Here is a 22,286-nt window from a genome sequence, read left to right as displayed (position 1 = left end):
CTGGGTAGCCATCTGATTGGGTTAGTTACACAAGCTTCTTTGCAGAAAAAGACATTACTGCTGCCGGCCGGCCGGCCGGCCAGCCTCTAAAAATCATCCCCGGGGCGCCTGCTGAAAATCTGCCCCCTTCACAGTCCGGGATGTTTATAACGCCATCATTTCCAGAAGGCAGGCTGCGGGGTCAATGAGCACTCCTAGCCACGGCAGGGATCTCGGTGTGAGGCATGCGAGGAGGCGGCAGGGTAGCGTCCTTAGCTGCAGTCTCAGAGGCCTTGTGGGGCTTGGGGCATCCAGCCTCTAGGTTATGTAAGGTCGGTCTCTGGCAAGGCACCGCTCTATACTAGCTGAGCTGAGCAAGGGGGCAAAATGTCATCAAAACGGTCTACAGCACCTGGTGTTCCCAGGAGGTCTCCCATCCAAGTACTGTCCAAGCCCAGCCCTGCTTTGCTTCCGAGATCGGGTGTATCCAGGGTGGTGTGGCCAGTAGACACTGCTTGGCCCATCGACTGGCCGGCCTTCCTCAGGCTCGCGTGGTGGCGAGAACTCTGACCATGTGGAGGCGGGCTCCGAAGGGCCCATGCAAAGGCTGGGCTGCCACTATAGGCGTTGCTTGTTTTGCAGTGAAACACCCGCCGCAGCAGGGCCTGAGCATCAGGTGTCTTTAAAAATGGCTCGATGCAGGGTCTCCTGCAGGCTAAACCATTCATCTGGGGGGGAAGTGACAGAAAGAGCCAGCTGGAGCCGCAACTTGAGGCGGATCGAGACGTCCAGGAGCGAATGAAGGAAGAGGGTGAGATGGTTGTGAGTGACTGTGAGCTGCTCTTCGGGGGGTCATGTTGCCTGCAAAGGTGTTCTGCTTCCTTTGACCTATAAAATGGCCACCAGGTTGCCGGCGGTTGCTTCCAAGCCCGCAGGAGGCGCTGGTCCTGTTGAAAAGAAGCCTAGTATTAAAAGTAAATAAGCAACAATGCTGGAGGCCCACGGTGATGAGAAGGATGCTGGCATTTTGCAAGGATGGAACAGCGCAAGAGTGAAAGCAAATGAAAAAAGCATGTGTGCCCTTGTGAAAGGGAATGGAAAAAAGGCATAGAGGAGAGTGACCCCTGCTGGTGGAAGGAAGGAAAAACAAAAGCCTACAGCACCTGGTATTCCCAGGCGGTCTCCCATCCAAGTACTAACCAGGCCTGACTCTGCTTAGCTTCCGAGATCAGACGAGATCGGGCGTGTTCAGAGTGGTGTGGCCGTAGGCAGAGACAGGCCTCTCACTTGCTGCTTTTCTACTTTGCAGTCTGGCTGCCCTGTCCAGTGCTGAGTAAGAGGCCCTTTTGTGCTTTCCTTTCTCTTCACTTTTTTGCTGTCTCCCTTAAAGGGTTTGTAGGCAGAACGCCCTGCTCAGAGCTGCTGAGCTCACTGATCGGCTGCCGACGTGACGTCAGCGTCGCAGCTAATGCCACAGACCTAGAGCAGCGCTGAGACCCTCTGGTGGACCCGGGTAGGGTGAGTACAGGGTGGTTTGTTGCTTTCTAATAGCCTGCAAGCTGGGATGAACTTTTATTGAAAGGGAACAACCCCTTTGACTGTCTGCAGCGCGCCACAACTAGGAAGCGCACACTCACACGCAAGCGAGCACGCACATATGCTTGCATGTGGCCACACCAATTTGCCCCTGCAGGCTCAGCGCCACCATGCGTCAGACTCTCTTGTTTTTTCTTCTTCTTATGATTATTTCTGTGCCTCAGCAGGAAAACACCCCCCAATTCCCTCCCGCTCCTTCCCAGCCCTGAATTTGGATCCTGGGTAGCCATCTGATTGGGTTAGTTACACAAGCTTCTTTGCAGAAAAAGACATTACTGCTGCCGGCCGGCCAGCCTCTAAAAATCATCCCCGGGGCGCCTGCTGAAAATCTGCCCCCTTCACAGTCCGGGATGTTTATAACGCCATCATTTCCAGAAGGCAGGCTGCGGGGTCAATGAGCACTCCTAGCCACGGCAGGGATCTCGGTGTGAGGCATGCGAGGAGGCGGCAGGGTAGCGTCCTTAGCTGCAGTCTCAGAGGCCTTGTGGGGCTTGGGGCATCCAGCCTCTAGGTTATGTAAGGTCGGTCTCTGGCAAGGCACCGCTCTATACTAGCTGAGCTGAGCAAGGGGGCAAAATGTCATCAAAACAGTCTACAGCACCTGGTGTTCCCAGGAGGTCTCCCATCCAAGTACTGTCCAAGCCCAGCCCTGCTTTGCTTCCAAGATCGGGTGTATCCAGGGTGGTGTGGCCAGTAGACACTGCTTGACCCATCAACTGGCCGGCCTTCCTCAGGCTCGCGTGGTGGTGAGAACTCTGACCATGTGGAGGCGGGCTCCGAAGGGCCCATGCAAAGGCTGGGCTGCCACTATAGGCGTTGCTTGTTTTGCAGTGAAACACCCGCCGCAGCAGGGCCTGAGCATCAGGTGTCTTTAAAAATGGCTCGATGCAGGGTCTCCTGCAGGCTAAACCATTCATCTGGGGGGGAAGTGACAGAAAGAGCCAGCTGGAGCCGCAACTTGAGGCGGATCGAGACGTCCAGGAGCGAATGAAGGAAGAGGGTGAGATGGTTGTGAGTGACTGTGAGCTGCTCTTCGGGGGGTCATGTTGCCTGCAAAGGTGTTCTGCTTGCTTTGACCTATAAAATGGCCACCAGGTTGCCGGCGGTTGCTTCCAAGCCCGCAGGAGGCCCTGGTCCTGTTGAAAAGAAGCCTAGTATTAAAAGTAAATAAGCAACAATGCTGGAGGCCCACGGTGATGAGAAGGATGCTGGCATTTTGCAAGGATGGAACAGCGCAAGAGTGAAAGCAAATGAAAAAAGCATGTGTGCCCTTGTGAAAGGGAATGGAAAAAAGGCATAGAGGAGAGTGACCCCTGCTGGTGGAAGGAAGGAAAAACAAAAGCCTACAGCACCTGGTATTCCCAGGTGGTCTCCCATCCGAGTACTAACCAGGCCTGACTCTGCTTAGCTTCCGAGATCAGACGAGATCGGGCGTGTTCAGAGTGGTGTGGCCGTAGGCAGAGACAGGCCTCTCACTTGCTGCTTTTCTACTTTGCAGTCTGGCTGCCCTGTCCAGTGCTGAGTAAGAGGCCCTTTTGTGCTTTCCTTTCTCTTCACTTTTTTGCTGTCTCCCTTAAAGGGTTTGTAGGCAGAACGCCCTGCTCAGAGCTGTTGAGCTCACTGATCGGCTGCCGACGTGACGTCAGCGTCGCAGCTAATGCCACAGACCTAGAGCAGCGCTGAGACCCTCTGGTGGACCCGGGTAGGGTGAGTACAGGGTGGTTTGTTGCTTTCTAATAGCCTGCAAGCTGGGATGAACTTTTATTGAAAGGGAACAACCCCTTTGACTGTCTGCAGCGCGCCACAACTAGGAAGCGCACACTCACACGCAAGCGAGCACGCACATATGCTTGCATGTGGCCACACCAATTTGCCCCTGCAGGCTCAGCGCCACCATGCGTCAGACTCTCTTGTTTTTTCTTCTTCTTATGATTATTTCTGTGCCTCAGCAGGAAAACACCCCCCAATTCCCTCCCGCTCCTTCCCAGCCCTGAATTTGGATCCTGGGTAGCCATCTGATTGGGTTAGTTACACAAGCTTCTTTGCAGAAAAAGACATTACTGCTGCCGGCCGGCCAGCCTCTAAAAATCATCCCCGGGGCGCCTGCTGAAAATCTGCCCCCTTCACAGTCCGGGATGTTTATAACGCCATCATTTCCAGAAGGCAGGCTGCGGGGTCAATGAGCACTCCTAGCCACGGCAGGGATCTCGGTGTGAGGCATGCGAGGAGGCGGCAGGGTAGCGTCCTTAGCTGCAGTCTCAGAGGCCTTGTGGGGCTTGGGGCATCCAGCCTCTAGGTTATGTAAGGTCGGTCTCTGGCAAGGCACCGCTCTATACTAGCTGAGCTGAGCAAGGGGGCAAAATGTCATCAAAACAGTCTACAGCACCTGGTGTTCCCAGGAGGTCTCCCATCCAAGTACTGTCCAAGCCCAGCCCTGCTTTGCTTCCAAGATCGGGTGTATCCAGGGTGGTGTGGCCAGTAGACACTGCTTGACCCATCAACTGGCCGGCCTTCCTCAGGCTCGCGTGGTGGTGAGAACTCTGACCATGTGGAGGCGGGCTCCGAAGGGCCCATGCAAAGGCTGGGCTGCCACTATAGGCGTTGCTTGTTTTGCAGTGAAACACCCGCCGCAGCAGGGCCTGAGCATCAGGTGTCTTTAAAAATGGCTCGATGCAGGGTCTCCTGCAGGCTAAACCATTCATCTGGGGGGGAAGTGACAGAAAGAGCCAGCTGGAGCCGCAACTTGAGGCGGATCGAGACGTCCAGGAGCGAATCAAGGAAGAGGGTGAGATGGTTGTGAGTGACTGTGAGCTGCTCTTCGGGGGGTCATGTTGCCTGCAAAGGTGTTCTGCTTGCTTTGACCTATAAAATGGCCACCAGGTTGCCGGCGGTTGCTTCCAAGCCCGCAGGAGGCCCTGGTCCTGTTGAAAAGAAGCCTAGTATTAAAAGTAAATAAGCAACAATGCTGGAGGCCCACGGTGATGAGAAGGATGCTGGCATTTTGCAAGGATGGAACAGCGCAAGAGTGAAAGCAAATGAAAAAAGCATGTGTGCCCTTGTGAAAGGGAATGGAAAAAAGGCATAGAGGAGAGTGACCCCTGCTGGTGGAAGGAAGGAAAAACAAAAGCCTACAGCACCTGGTATTCCCAGGCGGTCTCCCATCCAAGTACTAACCAGGCCTGACTCTGCTTAGCTTCCGAGATCAGACGAGATCGGGCGTGTTCAGAGTGGTGTGGCCGTAGGCAGAGACAGGCCTCTCACTTGCTGCTTTTCTACTTTGCAGTCTGGCTGCCCTGTCCAGTGCTGAGTAAGAGGCCCTTTTGTGCTTTCCTTTCTCTTCACTTTTTTGCTGTCTCCCTTAAAGGGTTTGTAGGCAGAACGCCCTGCTCAGAGCTGCTGAGCTCACTGATCGGCTGCCGACGTGACGTCAGCGTCGCAGCTAATGCCACAGACCTAGAGCAGCGCTGAGACCCTCTGGTGGACCCGGGTAGGGTGAGTACAGGGTGGTTTGTTGCTTTCTAATAGCCTGCAAGCTGGGATGAACTTTTATTGAAAGGGAACAACCCCTTTGACTGTCTGCAGCGCGCCACAACTAGGAAGCGCACACTCACACGCAAGCGAGCACGCACATATGCTTGCATGTGGCCACACCTATTTGCCCCTGCAGGCTCAGCGCCACCATGCGTCAGACTCTCTTGTTTTTTCTTCTTCTTATGATTATTTCTGTGCCTCAGCAGGAAAACACCCCCCAATTCCCTCCCGCTCCTTCCCAGCCCTGAATTTGGATCCTGGGTAGCCATCTGATTGGGTTAGTTACACAAGCTTCTTTGCAGAAAAAGACATTACTGCTGCCGGCCGGCCAGCCTCTAAAAATCATCCCCGGGGCGCCTGCTGAAAATCTGCCCCCTTCACAGTCCGGGATGTTTATAACGCCATCATTTCCAGAAGGCAGGCTGCGGGGTCAATGAGCACTCCTAGCCACGGCAGGGATCTCGGTGTGAGGCATGCGAGGAGGCGGCAGGGTAGCGTCCTTAGCTGCAGTCTCAGAGGCCTTGTGGGGCTTGGGGCATCCAGCCTCTAGGTTATGTAAGGTCGGTCTCTGGCAAGGCACCGCTCTATACTAGCTGAGCTGAGCAAGGGGGCAAAATGTCATCAAAACAGTCTACAGCACCTGGTGTTCCCAGGAGGTCTCCCATCCAAGTACTGTCCAAGCCCAGCCCTGCTTTGCTTCCAAGATCGGGTGTATCCAGGGTGGTGTGGCCAGTAGACACTGCTTGACCCATCAACTGGCCGGCCTTCCTCAGGCTCGCGTGGTGGTGAGAACTCTGACCATGTGGAGGCGGGCTCCGAAGGGCCCATGCAAAGGCTGGGCTGCCACTATAGGCGTTGCTTGTTTTGCAGTGAAACACCCGCCGCAGCAGGGCCTGAGCATCAGGTGTCTTTAAAAATGGCTCGATGCAGGGTCTCCTGCAGGCTAAACCATTCATCTGGGGGGGAAGTGACAGAAAGAGCCAGCTGGAGCCGCAACTTGAGGCGGATCGAGACGTCCAGGAGCGAATCAAGGAAGAGGGTGAGATGGTTGTGAGTGACTGTGAGCTGCTCTTCGGGGGGTCATGTTGCCTGCAAAGGTGTTCTGCTTGCTTTGACCTATAAAATGGCCACCAGGTTGCCGGCGGTTGCTTCCAAGCCCGCAGGAGGCCCTGGTCCTGTTGAAAAGAAGCCTAGTATTAAAAGTAAATAAGCAACAATGCTGGAGGCCCACGGTGATGAGAAGGATGCTGGCATTTTGCAAGGATGGAACAGCGCAAGAGTGAAAGCAAATGAAAAAAGCATGTGTGCCCTTGTGAAAGGGAATGGAAAAAAGGCATAGAGGAGAGTGACCCCTGCTGGTGGAAGGAAGGAAAAACAAAAGCCTACAGCACCTGGTATTCCCAGGCGGTCTCCCATCCAAGTACTAACCAGGCCTGACTCTGCTTAGCTTCCGAGATCAGACGAGATCGGGCGTGTTCAGAGTGGTGTGGCCGTAGGCAGAGACAGGCCTCTCACTTGCTGCTTTTCTACTTTGCAGTCTGGCTGCCCTGTCCAGTGCTGAGTAAGAGGCCCTTTTGTGCTTTCCTTTCTCTTCACTTTTTTGCTGTCTCCCTTAAAGGGTTTGTAGGCAGAACGCCCTGCTCAGAGCTGCTGAGCTCACTGATCGGCTGCCGACGTGACGTCAGCGTCGCAGCTAATGCCACAGACCTAGAGCAGCGCTGAGACCCTCTGGTGGACCCGGGTAGGGTGAGTACAGGGTGGTTTGTTGCTTTCTAATAGCCTGCAAGCTGGGATGAACTTTTATTGAAAGGGAACAACCCCTTTGACTGTCTGCAGCGCGCCACAACTAGGAAGCGCACACTCACACGCAAGCGAGCACGCACATATGCTTGCATGTGGCCACACCTATTTGCCCCTGCAGGCTCAGCGCCACCATGCGTCAGACTCTCTTGTTTTTTCTTCTTCTTATGATTATTTCTGTGCCTCAGCAGGAAAACACCCCCCAATTCCCTCCCGCTCCTTCCCAGCCCTGAATTTGAATCCTGGGTAGCCATCTGATTGGGTTAGTTACACAAGCTTCTTTGCAGAAAAAGACATTACTGCTGCCGGCCGGCCGGCCGGCCAGCCTCTAAAAATCATCCCCGGGGCGCCTGCTGAAAATCTGCCCCCTTCACAGTCCGGGATGTTTATAACGCCATCATTTCCAGAAGGCAGGCTGCGGGGTCAATGAGCACTCCTAGCCACGGCAGGGATCTCGGTGTGAGGCATGCGAGGAGGCGGCAGGGTAGCGTCCTTAGCTGCAGTCTCAGAGGCCTTGTGGGGCTTGGGGCATCCAGCCTCTAGGTTATGTAAGGTCGGTCTCTGGCAAGGCACCGCTCTATACTAGCCGAGCTGAGCAAGGGGGCAAAATGTCATCAAAACGGTCTACAGCACCTGGTGTTCCCTGGAGGTCTCCCATCCAAGTACTGTCCAAGCCCAACCCTGCTTTGCTTCCGAGATCGGGCGTATCCAGGGTGGTGTGGCCAGTAGACACTGCTTGGCCCATCGATTGACCAGCCTTCCTCAGGCTCGCGTGGTGGCGAGAACTCTGACCATGTGGAGGCGGGCTCCGAAGGGCCCATGCAAAGGCTGGGCTGCCACTATAGGCGTTGCTTGTTTTGCAGTGAAACACCCGCCGCAGCAGGGCCTGAGCATCAGGTGTCTTTAAAAATGGCTCGATGCAGGGTCTCCTGCAGGCTAAACCATTCATCTGTGGGGGAAGTGACAGAAAAAGCCAGCTGGAGCCGAAACTTGAGGCGGATCGAGACGTCCAGGAGCGAATGAAGGAAGAGGGTGAGACAGTTGTGAGTGACTGTGAGCTGCTCTTCGGGGGGTCATGTTGCCTGCAAAGGTGTTCTGCTTGCTTTGACCTATAAAATGGCCACCAGGTTGCCGGCGGTTGCTTCCAAGCCCGCAGGAGGCGCTGGTCCTGTTGAAAAGAAGCCTAGTATTAAAAGTAAATAAGCAACAATGCTGGAGGCCCACGGTGATGAGAAGGATGCTGGCATTTTGCAAGGATGGAACAGCGCAAGAGTGAAAGCAAATGAAAAAAGCATGTGTGCCCTTGTGAAAGGGAATGGAAAAAAGGCATAGAGGAGAGTGACCCCTGCTGGTGGAAGGAAGGAAAAACAAAAGCCTACAGCACCTGGTATTCCCAGGCGGTCTCCCATCCAAATACTAACCAGGCCTGACTCTGAGATCAGACGAGATCGGGCGTGTTCAGAGTGGTGTGGCCGTAGGCAGAGACAGGCCTCTCACTTGCTGCTTTTCTACTTTGCAGTCTGGCTGCCCTGTCCAGTGCTGAGTAAGAGGCCCTTTTGTGCTTTCCTTTCTCTTCACTTTTTTGCTGTCTCCCTTAAAGGGTTTGTAGGCAGAACGCCCTGCTCAGAGCTGCTGAGCTCACTGATCGGCTGCCGACGTGACGTCAGCGTCGCAGCTAATGCCACAGACCTAGAGCAGCGCTGAGACCCTCTGGTGGACCCGGGTAGGGTGAGTACAGGGTGGTTTGTTGCTTTCTAATAGCCTGCAAGCTGGGATGAACTTTTATTGAAAGGGAACAACCCCTTTGACTGTCTGCAGCGCGCCACAACTAGGAAGCGCAACCTCACACGCAAGCGAGCACGCACATATGCTTGCATGTGGCCACACCTATTTGCCCCTGCAGGCTCAGCGCCACCATGCGTCAGACTCTCTTGTTTTTTCTTCTTCTTATGATTATTTCTGTGCCTCAGCAGGAAAACACCCCCCAATTCCTTCCCAGCCCTGAATTTGGATCCTGGGTAGCCATCTGATTGGGTTAGTTACACAAGCTTCTTTGCAGAAAAAGACATTACTGCTGCCGGCCGGCCGGCCGGCCAGCCTCTAAAAATCATCCCCGGGGCGCCTGCTGAAAATCTGCCCCCTTCACAGTCCGGGATGTTTATAACGCCATCATTTCCAGAAGGCAGGCTGCGGGGTCAATGAGCACTCCTAGCCACGACAGGGATCTCGGTGTGAGGCATGCGAGGAGGCGGCAGGGTAGCGTCCTTAGCTGCAGTCTCAGAGGCCTTGTGGGGCTTGGGGCATCCAGCCTCTAGGTTATGTAAGGTCGGTCTCTGGCAAGGCACCGCTCTATACTAGCCGAGCTGAGCAAGGGGGCAAAATGTCATCAAAACAGTCTACAGCACCTGGTGGTCTCCCATCCAAGTACTGTCCAAGCCCAGCCCTGCTTTGCTTCCGAGATCAGACGAGATCGGGCGTATCCAGGGTGGTGTGGCCAGTAGACACTGCTTGGCCCATCGACTGGCCAGCCTTCCTCAGGCTCGCGTGGTGGCGAGAACTCTGACCATGTGGAGGCGGGCTCCGTAGGGCCCATGCCAAGGCTGGGCTGCCATTATAGGCGTTGTTTGTTTTGCAGTGAAACACCCGCCGCAGCAGGGCCTGAGCATCAGGTGTCTTTAAAAATGGCTCAATGCAGGGTCTCCTGCAGGCTAAACCATTCATCTGGGGGGGAAGTGACAGAAAGAGCCAGCTGGAGCCGCAACTTGAGGCGGATCGAGACGTCCAGGAGCGAATGAAGGAAGAGGGTGAGATGGTTGTGAGTGACTGTGAGCTGCTCTTCGGGGGCTCATGTTGCCTGCAAAGGTGTTCTGCTTGCTTTGACCTATAAAATGGCCACCAGGTTGCCGGCGGTTGCTTCCAAGCCCGCAGGAGGCGCTGGTCCTGTTGAAAAGAAGCCTAGTATTAAAAGTAAATAAGCAACAATGCTGGAGGCCCACGGTGATGAGAAGGATGCTGGCATTTTGCAAGGATGGAACAGCGCAAGAGTGAAAGCAAATGAAAAAAGCATGTGTGCCCTTGTGAAAGGGAATGGAAAAAAGGCATAGAGGAGAGTGACCCCTGCTGGTGGAAGGAAGGAAAAACAAAAGCCTACAGCACCTGGTATTCCCAGGCGGTCTCCCATCCAAGTACTAACCAGGCCTGACTCTGCTTAGCTTCCGAGATCAGACGAGATCGGGCGTGTTCAGAGTGGTGTGGCCGTAGGCAGAGACAGGCCTCTCACTTGCTGCTTTTCTACTTTGCAGTCTGGCTGCCCTGTCCAGTGCTGAGTAAGAGGCCCTTTTGTGCTTTCCTTTCTCTTCACTTTTTTGCTGTCTCCCTTAAAGGGTTTGTAGGCAGAACGCCCTGCTCAGAGCTGCTGAGCTCACTGATCGGCTGCCGACGTGACGTCAGCGTCGCAGCTAATGCCACAGACCTAGAGCAGCGCTGAGACCCTCTGGTGGACCCGGGTAGGGTGAGTACAGGGTGGTTTGTTGCTTTCTAATAGCCTGCAAGCTGGGATGAACTTTTATTGAAAGGGAACAACCCCTTTGACTGTCTGCAGCGCGCCACAACTAGGAAGCGCACACTCACACGCAAGCGAGCACGCACATATGCTTGCATGTGGCCACACCTATTTGCCCCTGCAGGCTCAGCGCCACCATGCGTCAGACTCTCTTGTTTTTTCTTCTTCTTATGATTATTTCTGTGCCTCAGCAGGAAAACACCCCCCAATTCCTTCCCAGCCCTGAATTTGGATCCTGGGTAGCCATCTGATTGGGTTAGTTACACAAGCTTCTTTGCAGAAAAAGACATTACTGCTGCCGGCCGGCCGGCCAGCCTCTAAAAATCATCCCCGGGGCGCCTGCTGAAAATCTGCCCCCTTCACAGTCCGGGATGTTTATAACGCCATCATTTCCAGAAGGCAGGCTGCGGGGTCAATGAGCACTCCTAGCCACGACAGGGATCTCGGTGTGAGGCATGCGAGGAGGCGGCAGGGTAGCGTCCTTAGCTGCAGTCTCAGAGGCCTTGTGGGGCTTGGGGCATCCAGCCTCTAGGTTATGTAAGGTCGGTCTCTGGCAAGGCACCGCTCTATACTAGCCGAGCTGAGCAAGGGGGCAAAATGTCATCAAAACAGTCTACAGCACCTGGTGTTCCCTGGAGGTCTCCCATCCAAGTACTGTCCAAGCCCAGCCCTGCTTTGCTTCCGAGATCAGACGAGATCGGGCGTATCCAGGGTGGTGTGGCCAGTAGACACTGCTTGGTCCATCGACTGGCCAGCCTTCCTCAGGCTCGCGTGGTGGCGAGAACTCTGACCATGTGGAGGCGGGCTCCGTAGGGCCCATGCCAAGGCTGGGCTGCCATTATAGGCGTTGTTTGTTTTGCAGTGAAACACCCGCCGCAGCAGGGCCTGAGCATCAGGTGTCTTTAAAAATGGCTCAATGCAGGGTCTCCTGCAGGCTAAACCATTCATCTGGGGGGGAAGTGACAGAAAGAGCCAGCTGGAGCCGCAACTTGAGGCGGATCGAGACGTCCAGGAGCGAATGAAGGAAGAGGGTGAGATGGTTGTGAGTGACTGTGAGCTGCTCTTCGGGGGCTCATGTTGCCTGCAAAGGTGTTCTGCTTGCTTTGACCTATAAAATGGCCACCAGGTTGCCGGCGGTTGCTTCCAAGCCCGCAGGAGGCGCTGGTCCTGTTGAAAAGAAGCCTAGTATTAAAAGTAAATAAGCAACAATGCTGGAGGCCCACGGTGATGAGAAGGATGCTGGCATTTTGCAAGGATGGAACAGCGCAAGAGTGAAAGCAAATGAAAAAAGCATGTGTGCCCTTGTGAAAGGGAATGGAAAAAAGGCATAGAGGAGAGTGACCCCTGCTGGTGGAAGGAAGGAAAAACAAAAGCCTACAGCACCTGGTATTCCCAGGCGGTCTCCCATCCAAGTACTAACCAGGCCTGACTCTGCTTAGCTTCCGAGATCAGACGAGATCGGGCGTGTTCAGAGTGGTGTGGCCATAGGCAGAGACAGGCCTCTCACTTGCTGCTTTTCTACTTTGCAGTCTGGCTGCCCTGTCCAGTGCTGAGTAAGAGGCCCTTTTGTGCTTTCCTTTCTCTTCACTTTTTTGCTGTCTCCCTTAAAGGGTTTGTAGGCAGAACGCCCTGCTCAGAGCTGCTGAGCTCACTGATCGGCTGCCGACGTGACGTCAGCGTCGCAGCTAATGCCACAGACCTAGAGCAGCGCTGAGACCCTCTGGTGGACCCGGGTAGGGTGAGTACAGGGTGGTTTGTTGCTTTCTAATAGCCTGCAAGCTGGGATGAACTTTTATTGAAAGGGAACAACCCCTTTGACTGTCTGCAGCGCGCCACAACTAGGAAGCGCAACCTCACACGCAAGCGAGCACGCACATATGCTTGCATGTGGCCACACCTATTTGCCCCTGCAGGCTCAGCGCCACCATGCGTCAGACTCTCTTGTTTTTTCTTCTTCTTATGATTATTTCTGTGCCTCAGCAGGAAAACACCCCCCAATTCCCTCCCGCTCCTTCCCAGCCCTGAATTTGGATCCTGGGTAGCCATCTGATTGGGTTAGTTACACAAGCTTCTTTGCAGAAAAAGACATTACTGCTGCCGGCCGGCCGGCCGGCCAGCCTCTAAAAATCATCCCCGGGGCGCCTGCTGAAAATCTGCCCCCTTCACAGTCCGGGATGTTTATAACGCCATCATTTCCAGAAGGCAGGCTGCGGGGTCAATGAGCACTCCTAGCCACGGCAGGGATCTCGGTGTGAGGCATGCGAGGAGGCGGCAGGGTAGCGTCCTTAGCTGCAGTCTCAGAGGCCTTGTGGGGCTTGGGGCATCCAGCCTCTAGGTTATGTAAGGTCGGTCTCTGGCAAGGCACCGCTCTATACTAGCCGAGCTGAGCAAGGGGGCAAAATGTCATCAAAACGGTCTACAGCACCTGGTGTTCCCTGGAGGTCTCCCATCCAAGTACTGTCCAAGCCCAACCCTGCTTTGCTTCCGAGATCTGGCGTATCCAGGGTGGTGTGGCCAGTAGACACTGCTTGGCCCATTGATTGGCCAGCCTTCCTCAGGCTCGCGTGGTGGCGAGAACTCTGACCATGTGGAGGCGGGCTCCAAAGGGCCCATGCAAAGGCTGGGCTGCCACTATAGGCGTTGTTTGTTTTGCAGTGAAACACCCGCCGCAGCAGGGCCTGAGCATCAGGTGTCTTTAAAAATGGCTCGATGCAGGGTCTCCTGCAGGCTAAACCATTCATCTGGGCGGGAAGTGACAGAAAGAGCCAGCTGGAGCCGCAACTTGAGGCGGATCGAGACGTCCAGGAGCGAATGAAGGAAGAGGGTGAGATGGTTGTGAGTGACTGTGAGCTGCTCTTCGGGGGGTCATGTTGCCTGCAAAGGTGTTCTGCTTGCTTTGACCTATAAAATGGCCACCAGGTTGCCGGCGGTTGCTTCCAAGCCCGCAGGAGGCGCTGGTCCTGTTGAAAAGAAGCCTAGTATTAAAAGTAAATAAGCAACAATGCTGGAGGCCCACGGTGATGAGAAGGATGCTGGCATTTTGCAAGGATGGAACAGCGCAAGAGTGAAAGCAAATGAAAAAAGCATGTGTGCCCTTGTGAAAGGGAATGGAAAAAAGGCATAGAGGAGAGTGACCCCTGCTGGTGGAAGGAAGGAAAAACAAAAGCCTACAGCACCTGGTATTCCCAGGCGGTCTCCCATCCAAGTACTAACCAGGCCTGACTCTGCTTAGCTTCCGAGATCAGACGAGATCGGGCGTGTTCAGAGTGGTGTGGCCGTAGGCAGAGACAGGCCTCTCACTTGCTGCTTTTCTACTTTGCAGTCTGGCTGCCCTGTCCAGTGCTGAGTAAGAGGCCCTTTTGTGCTTTCCTTTCTCTTCACTTTTTTGCTGTCTCCCTTAAAGGGTTTGTAGGCAGAACGCCCTGCTCAGAGCTGCTGAGCTCACTGATCGGCTGCCGACGTGACGTCAGCGTCGCAGCTAATGCCACAGACCTAGAGCAGCGCTGAGACCCTCTGGTGGACCCGGGTAGGGTGAGTACAGGGTGGTTTGTTGCTTTCTAATAGCCTGCAAGCTGGGATGAACTTTTATTGAAAGGGAACAACCCCTTTGACTGTCTGCAGCGCGCCACAACTAGGAAGCGCACACTCACACGCAAGCGAGCACGCACATATGCTTGCATGTGGCCACACCTATTTGCCCCTGCAGGCTCAGCGCCACCATGCGTCAGACTCTCTTGTTTTTTCTTCTTCTTATGATTATTTCTGTGCCTCAGCAGGAAAACACCCCCCAATTCCCTCCCAGCCCTGAATTTGGATCCTGGGTAGCCATCTGATTGGGTTAGTTACACAAGCTTCTTTGCAGAAAAAGACATTACTGCTGCCGGCCGGCCGGCCAGCCTCTAAAAATCATCCCCGGGGCGCCTGCTGAAAATCTGCCCCCTTCACAGTCCGGGATGTTTATAACGCCATCATTTCCAGAAGGCAGGCTGCGGGGTCAATGAGCACTCCTAGCCACGGCAGGGATCTCGGTGTGAGGCATGCGAGGAGGCGGCAGGGTAGCGTCCTTAGCTGCAGTCTCAGAGGCCTTGTGGGGCTTGGGGCATCCAGCCTCTAGGTTATGTAAGGTCGGTCTCTGGCAAGGCACCGCTCTATACTAGCCGAGCTGAGCAAGGGGGCAAAATGTCATCAAAACAGTCTACAGCACCTGGTGTTCCCTGGAGGTCTCCCATCCAAGTACTGTCCAAGCCCAGCCCTGCTTTGCTTCCGAGATCAGACGAGATCGGGCGTATCCAGGGTGGTGTGGCCAGTAGACACTGCTTGGCCCATCGACTGGCCAGCCTTCCTCAGGCTCGCGTGGTGGCGAGAACTCTGACCATGTGGAGGCGGGCTCCGTAGGGCCCATGCCAAGGCTGGGCTGCCATTATAGGCGTTGTTTGTTTTGCAGTGAAACACCCGCCGCAGCAGGGCCTGAGCATCAGGTGTCTTTAAAAATGGCTCAATGCAGGGTCTCCTGCAGGCTAAACCATTCATCTGGGGGGGAAGTGACAGAAAGAGCCAGCTGGAGCCGCAACTTGAGGCGGATCGAGACGTCCAGGAGCGAATGAAGGAAGAGGGTGAGATGGTTGTGAGTGACTGTGAGCTGCTCTTCGGGGGCTCATGTTGCCTGCAAAGGTGTTCTGCTTGCTTTGACCTATAAAATGGCCACCAGGTTGCCGGCGGTTGCTTCCAAGCCCGCAGGAGGCGCTGGTCCTGTTGAAAAGAAGCCTAGTATTAAAAGTAAATAAGCAACAATGCTGGAGGCCCACGGTGATGAGAAGGATGCTGGCATTTTGCAAGGATGGAACAGCGCAAGAGTGAAAGCAAATGAAAAAAGCATGTGTGCCCTTGTGAAAGGGAATGGAAAAAAGGCATAGAGGAGAGTGACCCCTGCTGGTGGAAGGAAGGAAAAACAAAAGCCTACAGCACCTGGTATTCCCAGGCGGTCTCCCATCCAAGTACTAACCAGGCCTGACTCTGCTTAGCTTCCGAGATCAGACGAGATCGGGCGTGTTCAGAGTGGTGTGGCCGTAGGCAGAGACAGGCCTCTCACTTGCTGCTTTTCTACTTTGCAGTCTGGCTGCCCTGTCCAGTGCTGAGTAAGAGGCCCTTTTGTGCTTTCCTTTCTCTTCACTTTTTTGCTGTCTCCCTTAAAGGGTTTGTAGGCAGAACGCCCTGCTCAGAGCTGCTGAGCTCACTGATCGGCTGCCGACGTGACGTCAGCGTCGCAGCTAATGCCACAGACCTAGAGCAGCGCTGAGACCCTCTGGTGGACCCGGGTAGGGTGAGTACAGGGTGGTTTGTTGCTTTCTAATAGCCTGCAAGCTGGGATGAACTTTTATTGAAAGGGAACAACCCCTTTGACTGTCTGCAGCGCGCCACAACTAGGAAGCGCAACCTCACACGCAAGCGAGCACGCACATATGCTTGCATGTGGCCACACCTATTTGCCCCTGCAGGCTCAGCGCCACCATGCGTCAGACTCTCTTGTTTTTTCTTCTTCTTATGATTATTTCTGTGCCTCAGCAGGAAAACACCCCCCAATTCCCTCCCGCTCCTTCCCAGCCCTGAATTTGGATCCTGGGTAGCCATCTGATTGGGTTAGTTACACAAGCTTCTTTGCAGAAAAAGACATTACTGCTGCCGGCCGGCCGGCCGGCCGGCCGGCCAGCCTCTAAAAATCATCCCCGGGGCGCCTGCTGAAAATCTGCCCCCTTCACAGTCCGGGATGTTTATAACGCCATCATTTCCAGAAGGCAGGCTGCGGGGTCAATGAGCACTCCTAGCCACGGCAGGGATCTCGGTGTGAGGCATGCGAGGAGGCGGCAGGGTAGCGTCCTTAGCTGCAGTCTCAGAGGCCTTGTGGGGCTTGGGGCATCCAGCCTCTAGGTTATGTAAGGTCGGTCTCTGGCAAGGCACCGCTCTATACTAGCCGAGCTGAGCAAGGGGGAAAAATGTCATCAAAACGGTCTACAGCACCTGGTGTTCCCTGGAGGTCTCCCATCCAAGTACTGTCCAAGCCCAACCCTGCTTTGCTTCCGAGATCGGGCGTATCCAGGGTGGTGTGGCCAGTAGACACTGCTTGGCCCATCGATAGGCCAGCCTTCCTCAGGCTCGCGTGGTGGCGAGAACTCTGACCATGTGGAGGCGTGCTCCGAAGGGCCCATGCAAAGGCTGGGCTGCCACTATAGGCGTTGTTTGTTTTGCAGTGAAACACCCGCCGCAGCAGGGCCTGAGCATCAGGTGTCTTTAAAAATGGCTCGATGCAGGGTCTCCTGCAGGCTAAACCATTCATCTGGGGGGGAAGTGACAGAAAGAGCCAGCTGGAGCCGCAACTTGAGGCGGATCGAGACGTCCAGGAGCGAATGAAGGAAGAGGGTGAGATGGTTGTGAGTGACTGTGAGCTGCTCTTCGGGGGGTCATGTTGCCTGCAAAGGTGTTCTGCTTGCTTTGACCTATAAAATGGCCACCAGGTTGCCGGCGGTTGCTTCCAAGCCCGCAGGAGGCCCTGGTCCTGTTGAAAAGAAGCCTAGTATTAAAAGTAAATAAGCAACAATGCTGGAGGCCCACGGTGATGAGAAGGATGCTGGCATTTTGCAAGGATGGAACAGCGCAAGAGTGAAAGCAAATGAAAAAAGCATGTGTGCCCTTGTGAAAGGGAATGGAAAAAAGGCATAGAGGAGAGTGACCCCTGCTGGTGGAAGGAAGGAAAAACAAAAGCCTACAGCACCTGGTATTCCCAGGCGGTCTCCCATCCAAGTACTAACCAGGCCTGACTCTGCTTAGCTTCCGAGATCAGACGAGATCGGGCATGTTCAGAGTGGTGTGGCCGTAGGCAGAGACAGGCCTCTCACTTGCTGCTTTTCTACTTTGCAGTCTGGCTGCCCTGTCCAGTGCTGAGTAAGAGGCCCTTTTGTGCTTTCCTTTCTCTTCACTTTTTTGCTGTCTCCCTTAAAGGGTTTGTAGGCAGAACGCCCTGCTCAGAGCTGCTGAGCTCACTGATCGGCTGCCGACGTGACGTCAGCGTCGCAGCTAATGCCACAGACCTAGAGCAGCGCTGAGACCCTCTGGTGGACCCGGGTAGGGTGAGTACAGGGTGGTTTGTTGCTTTCTAATAGCCTGCAAGCTGGGATGAACTTTTATTGAAAGGGAACAACCCCTTTGACTGTCTGCAGCGCGCCACAACTAGGAAGCGCACACTCACACGCAAGCGAGCACGCACATATGCTTGCATGTGGCCACACCAATTTGCCCCTGCAGGCTCAGCGCCACCATGCGTCAGACTCTCTTGTTTTTTCTTCTTCTTATGATTATTTCTGTGCCTCAGCAGGAAAACACCCCCCAATTCCCTCCCGCTCCTTCCCAGCCCTGAATTTGGATCCTGGGTAGCCATCTGATTGGGTTAGTTACACAAGCTTCTTTGCAGAAAAAGACATTACTGCTGCCGGCCGGCCGGCCAGCCTCTAAAAATCATCCCCGGGGCGCCTGCTGAAAATCTGCCCCCTTCACAGTCCGGGATGTTTATAACGCCATCATTTCCAGAAGGCAGGCTGCGGGGTCAATGAGCACTCCTAGCCACGGCAGGGATCTCGGTGTGAGGCATGCGAGGAGGCGGCAGGGTAGCGTCCTTAGCTGCAGTCTCAGAGGCCTTGTGGGGCTTGGGGCATCCAGCCTCTAGGTTTTGTAAGGTCGGTCTCTGGCAAGGCACCGCTCTATACTAGCTGAGCTGAGCAAGGGGGCAAAATGTCATCAAAACGGTCTACAGCACCTGGTGTTCCCAGGAGGTCTCCCATCCAAGTACTGTCCAAGCCCAGCCCTGCTTTGCTTCCGAGATCGGGTGTATCCAGGGTGGTGTGGCCAGTAGACACTGCTTGGCCCATCGACTGGCCGGCCTTCCTCAGGCTCGCGTGGTGGCGAGAACTCTGACCATGTGGAGGCGTGCTCCGAAGGGCCCATGCAAAGGCTGGGCTGCCACTATAGGCGTTGCTTGTTTTGCAGTGAAACACCCGCCGCAGCAGGGCCTGAGCATCAGGTGTCTTTAAAAATGGCTCGATGCAGGGTCTCCTGCAGGCTAAACCATTCATCTGGGGGGGAAGTGACAGAAAGAGCCAGCTGGAGCCGCAACTTGAGGCGGATCGAGACGTCCAGGAGCGAATGAAGGAAGAGGGTGAGATGGTTGTGAGTGACTGTGAGCTGCTCTTCGGGGGGTCATGTTGCCTGCAAAGGTGTTCTGCTTGCTTTGACCTATAAAATGGCCACCAGGTTGCCGGCGGTTGCTTCGAAGCCCGCAGGAGGCCCTGGTCCTGTTGAAAAGAAGCCTAGTATTAAAAGTAAATAAGCAACAATGCTGGAGGCCCACGGTGATGAGAAGGATGCTGGCATTTTGCAAGGATGGAACAGCGCAAGAGTGAAAGCAAATGAAAAAAGCATGTGTGCCCTTGTGAAAGGGAATGGAAAAAAGGCATAGAGGAGAGTGACCCCTGCTGGTGGAAGGAAGGAAAAACAAAAGCCTACAGCACCTGGTATTCCCAGGCGGTCTCCCATCCAAGTACTAACCAGGCCTGACTCTGCTTAGCTTCCGAGATCAGACGAGATCGGGCGTGTTCAGAGTGGTGTGGCTGTAGGCAGAGACAGGCCTCTCACTTGCTGCTTTTCTACTTTGCAGTCTGGCTGCCCTGTCCAGTGCTGAGTAAGAGGCCCTTTTGTGCTTTCCTTTCTCTTCACTTTTTTGCTGTCTCCCTTAAAGGGTTTGTAGGCAGAACGCCCTGCTCAGAGCTGCTGAGCTCACTGATCGGCTGCCGACGTGACGTCAGCGTCGCAGCTAATGCCACAGACCTAGAGCAGCGCTGAGACCCTCTGGTGGACCCGGATAGGGTGAGTACAGGGTGGTTTGTTGCTTTCTAATAGCCTGCAAGCTGGGATGAACTTTTATTGAAAGGGAACAACCCCTTTGACTGTCTGCAGCGCGCCACAACTAGGAAGCGCACACTCACACGCAAGCGAGCACGCACATATGCTTGCATGTGGCCACACCAATTTGCCCCTGCAGGCTCAGCGCCACCATGCATCAGACTCTCTTGTTTTTTCTTCTTCTTATGATTATTTCTGTGCCTCAGCAGGAAAACACCCCCCAATTCCCTCCCGCTCCTTCCCAGCCCTGAATTTGGATCCTGGGTAGCCATCTGATTGGGTTAGTTACACAAGCTTCTTTGCAGAAAAAGACATTACTGCTGCCGGCCGGCCGGCCGGCCGGCCAGCCTCTAAAAATCATCCCCGGGGCGCCTGCTGAAAATCTGCCCCCTTCACAGTCCGGGATGTTTATAACGCCATCATTTCCAGAAGGCAGGCTGCGGGGTCAATGAGCACTCCTAGCCACGGCAGGGATCTCGGTGTGAGGCATGCGAGGAGGCGGCAGGGTAGCGTCCTTAGCTGCAGTCTCAGAGGCCTTGTGGGGCTTGGGGCATCCAGCCTCTAGGTTATGTAAGGTCGGTCTCTGGCAAGGCACCGCTCTATACTAGCCGAGCTGAGCAAGGGGGCAAAATGTCATCAAAACTGTCTACAGCACCTGGTGTTCCCTGGAGGTCTCCCATCCAAGTACTGTCCAAGCCCAACCCTGCTTTGCTTCCGAGATCGGGCGTATCCAGGGTGGTGTGGCCAGTAGACACTGCTTGGCCCATCGATAGGCCAGCCTTCCTCAGGCTCGCTTGGTGGCGAGAACTCTGACCATGTGGAGGCGGGCTCCGAAGGGCCCATGCAAAGGCTGGGCTGCCACTATAGGCGTTGCTTGTTTTGCAGTGAAACACCCGCCGCAGCAGGGCCTGAGCATCAGGTGTCTTTAAAAATGGCTCGATGCAGGGTCTCCTGCAGGCTAAACCATTCATCTGTGGGGGAAGTGACAGAAAAAGCCAGCTGGAGCCGAAACTTGAGGCGGATCGAGACGTCCAGGAGCGAATGAAGGAAGAGGGTGAGACGGTTGTGAGTGACTGTGAGCTGCTCTTCGGGGGGTCATGTTGCCTGCAAAGGTGTTCTGCTTGCTTTGACCTATAAAATGGCCACCAGGTTGCCGGCGGTTGCTTCCAAGCCCGCAGGAGGCGCTGGTCCTGTTGAAAAGAAGCCTAGTATTAAAAGTAAATAAGCAACAATGCTGGAGGCCCACGGTGATGAGAAGGATGCTGGCATTTTGCAAGGATGGAACAGCGCAAGAGTGAAAGCAAATGAAAAAAGCATGTGTGCCCTTGTGAAAGGGAATGGAAAAAAGGCATAGAGGAGAGTGACCCCTGCTGGTGGAAGGAAGGAAAAACAAAAGCCTACAGCACCTGGTATTCCCAGGCGGTCTCCCATCCAAGTACTAACCAGGCCTGACTCTGCTTAGCTTCCGAGATCAGGCGTGTTCAGAGTGGTGTGGCCGTAGGCAGAGACAAGCCTCTCACTTGCTGCTTTTCTACTTTGCAGTCTGGCTGCCCTGTCCAGTGCTGAGTAAGAGGCCCTTTTGTGCTTTCCTTTCTCTTCACTTTTTTGCTGTCTCCCTTAAAGGGTTTGTAGGCAGAACGCCCTGCTCAGAGCTGCTGAGCTCACTGATCGGCTGCCGACGTGACGTCAGCGTCGCAGCTAATGCCACAGACCTAGAGCAGCGCTGAGACCCTCTGGTGGACCCGGGTAGGGTGAGTACAGGGTGGTTTGTTGCTTTCTAATAGCCTGCAAGCTGGGATGAACTTTTATTGAAAGGGAACAACCCCTTTGACTGTCTGCAGCGCGCCACAACTAGGAAGCGCACACTCACACGCAAGCGAGCACGCACATATGCTTGCATGTGGCCACACCTATTTGCCCCTGCAGGCTCAGCGCCACCATGCGTCAGACTCTCTTGTTTTTTCTTCTTCTTATGATTATTTCTGTGCCTCAGCAGGAAAACACCCCCCAATTCCCTCCCGCTCCTTCCCAGCCCTGAATTTGGATCCTGGGAAGCCATCTGATTGGGTTAGTTACACAAGCTTCTTTGCAGAAAAAGACATTACTGCTGCCGGCCGGCCGGCCAGCCTCTAAAAATCATCCCCGGGGAGCCTGCTGAAAATCTGCCCCCTTCACAGTCCGGGATGTTTATAACACCATCATTTCCAGAAGGCAGGCTGCGGGGTCAATGAGCACTCCTAGCCACGGCAGGGATCTCGGTGTGAGGCATGCGAGGAGGCGGCAGGGTAGCGTCCTTAGCTGCAGTCTCAGAGGCCTTGTGGGGCTTGGGGCATCCAGCCTCTAGGTTATGTAAGGTCGGTCTCTGGCAAGGCACCGCTCTATACTAGCTGAGCTGAGCAAGGGGGCAAAATGTCATCAAAACGGTCTACAGCACCTGGTGTTCCCAGGAGGTCTCCCATCCAAGTACTGTCCAAGCCCAGCCCTGCTTTGCTTCCGAGATCGGGTGTATCCAGGGTGGTGTGGCCAGTAGACACTGCTTGACCCATCGACTGGCCGGCCTTCCTCAGGCTCGCGTGGTGGCGAGAACTCTGACCATGTGGAGGCGGGCTCCGAAGGGCCCATGCAAAGGCTGGGCTGCCACTATAGGCGTTGCTTGTTTTGCAGTGAAACACCCGCCGCAGCAGGGCCTGAGCATCAGGTGTCTTTAAAAATGGCTCGATGCAGGGTCTCCTGCAGGCTAAACCATTCATCTGGGGGGGAAGTGACAGAAAGAGCCAGCTGGAGCCGCAACTTGAGGCGGATCGAGACGTCCAGGAGCGAATGAAGGAAGAGGGTGAGATGGTTGTGAGTGACTGTGAGCTGCTCTTCGGGG

General features: G+C 54.8%; 12 non-coding genes and 11 pseudogenes across 12 annotated transcripts; all 23 read right to left on the bottom strand.

The window, feature by feature from the left end:
* Positions 1 to 379: 379 nt before the first annotated feature.
* Positions 380 to 489, bottom strand: LOC138644154 (5S ribosomal RNA; annotated as a pseudogene).
* A 641-nt stretch (positions 490 to 1,130) lies between these two features.
* On the bottom strand, positions 1,131 to 1,249 carry LOC138643829 (5S ribosomal RNA). The gene has a single exon (XR_011314341.1). It is a non-coding gene; the product is annotated as a 5S ribosomal RNA (ribosomal RNA).
* Positions 1,250 to 2,164: 915 nt separating this feature from the next.
* LOC138644219 (5S ribosomal RNA) lies at positions 2,165 to 2,274 on the bottom strand (annotated as a pseudogene).
* Positions 2,275 to 2,915: 641 nt separating this feature from the next.
* Positions 2,916 to 3,034, bottom strand: LOC138643891 (5S ribosomal RNA). Its single transcript, XR_011314401.1, has one exon. It is a non-coding gene; the product is annotated as a 5S ribosomal RNA (ribosomal RNA).
* A 915-nt stretch (positions 3,035 to 3,949) lies between these two features.
* On the bottom strand, positions 3,950 to 4,059 carry LOC138644218 (5S ribosomal RNA; annotated as a pseudogene).
* A 641-nt stretch (positions 4,060 to 4,700) lies between these two features.
* Positions 4,701 to 4,819, bottom strand: LOC138643827 (5S ribosomal RNA). Its single transcript, XR_011314340.1, has one exon. It is a non-coding gene; the product is annotated as a 5S ribosomal RNA (ribosomal RNA).
* Positions 4,820 to 5,734: 915 nt separating this feature from the next.
* On the bottom strand, positions 5,735 to 5,844 carry LOC138644217 (5S ribosomal RNA; annotated as a pseudogene).
* Positions 5,845 to 6,485: 641 nt separating this feature from the next.
* LOC138643826 (5S ribosomal RNA) lies at positions 6,486 to 6,604 on the bottom strand. The gene has a single exon (XR_011314339.1). It is a non-coding gene; the product is annotated as a 5S ribosomal RNA (ribosomal RNA).
* A 923-nt stretch (positions 6,605 to 7,527) lies between these two features.
* On the bottom strand, positions 7,528 to 7,637 carry LOC138644199 (5S ribosomal RNA; annotated as a pseudogene).
* Positions 7,638 to 10,050: 2,413 nt separating this feature from the next.
* LOC138643825 (5S ribosomal RNA) lies at positions 10,051 to 10,169 on the bottom strand. The gene has a single exon (XR_011314338.1). It is a non-coding gene; the product is annotated as a 5S ribosomal RNA (ribosomal RNA).
* A 909-nt stretch (positions 10,170 to 11,078) lies between these two features.
* LOC138644021 (5S ribosomal RNA) lies at positions 11,079 to 11,198 on the bottom strand. Its single transcript, XR_011314524.1, has one exon. It is a non-coding gene; the product is annotated as a 5S ribosomal RNA (ribosomal RNA).
* Positions 11,199 to 11,839: 641 nt separating this feature from the next.
* LOC138643894 (5S ribosomal RNA) lies at positions 11,840 to 11,958 on the bottom strand. The gene has a single exon (XR_011314404.1). It is a non-coding gene; the product is annotated as a 5S ribosomal RNA (ribosomal RNA).
* Positions 11,959 to 12,881: 923 nt separating this feature from the next.
* LOC138644255 (5S ribosomal RNA) lies at positions 12,882 to 12,991 on the bottom strand (annotated as a pseudogene).
* Positions 12,992 to 13,632: 641 nt separating this feature from the next.
* LOC138643824 (5S ribosomal RNA) lies at positions 13,633 to 13,751 on the bottom strand. Its single transcript, XR_011314337.1, has one exon. It is a non-coding gene; the product is annotated as a 5S ribosomal RNA (ribosomal RNA).
* Positions 13,752 to 14,660: 909 nt separating this feature from the next.
* LOC138644020 (5S ribosomal RNA) lies at positions 14,661 to 14,780 on the bottom strand. The gene has a single exon (XR_011314523.1). It is a non-coding gene; the product is annotated as a 5S ribosomal RNA (ribosomal RNA).
* A 641-nt stretch (positions 14,781 to 15,421) lies between these two features.
* Positions 15,422 to 15,540, bottom strand: LOC138643823 (5S ribosomal RNA). Its single transcript, XR_011314336.1, has one exon. It is a non-coding gene; the product is annotated as a 5S ribosomal RNA (ribosomal RNA).
* Positions 15,541 to 16,471: 931 nt separating this feature from the next.
* LOC138644198 (5S ribosomal RNA) lies at positions 16,472 to 16,581 on the bottom strand (annotated as a pseudogene).
* Positions 16,582 to 17,222: 641 nt separating this feature from the next.
* On the bottom strand, positions 17,223 to 17,341 carry LOC138643904 (5S ribosomal RNA). The gene has a single exon (XR_011314414.1). It is a non-coding gene; the product is annotated as a 5S ribosomal RNA (ribosomal RNA).
* Positions 17,342 to 18,260: 919 nt separating this feature from the next.
* LOC138644153 (5S ribosomal RNA) lies at positions 18,261 to 18,370 on the bottom strand (annotated as a pseudogene).
* Positions 18,371 to 19,011: 641 nt separating this feature from the next.
* Positions 19,012 to 19,130, bottom strand: LOC138643888 (5S ribosomal RNA). The gene has a single exon (XR_011314398.1). It is a non-coding gene; the product is annotated as a 5S ribosomal RNA (ribosomal RNA).
* Positions 19,131 to 20,057: 927 nt separating this feature from the next.
* LOC138644230 (5S ribosomal RNA) lies at positions 20,058 to 20,167 on the bottom strand (annotated as a pseudogene).
* Positions 20,168 to 20,808: 641 nt separating this feature from the next.
* LOC138644116 (5S ribosomal RNA) lies at positions 20,809 to 20,917 on the bottom strand (annotated as a pseudogene).
* A 919-nt stretch (positions 20,918 to 21,836) lies between these two features.
* On the bottom strand, positions 21,837 to 21,946 carry LOC138644152 (5S ribosomal RNA; annotated as a pseudogene).
* Positions 21,947 to 22,286: the final 340 nt, after the last annotated feature.

The sequence above is a fragment of the Ranitomeya imitator genome, chromosome 6 (genome assembly GCF_032444005.1).
Source record: "Ranitomeya imitator isolate aRanImi1 chromosome 6, aRanImi1.pri, whole genome shotgun sequence".
Classification (NCBI taxonomy): domain Eukaryota; kingdom Metazoa; phylum Chordata; class Amphibia; order Anura; family Dendrobatidae; genus Ranitomeya; species Ranitomeya imitator.
The sequence above is the reverse complement of the archived record's forward strand: the minus strand, read 5'-3'. Positions and strand labels throughout refer to the sequence as shown.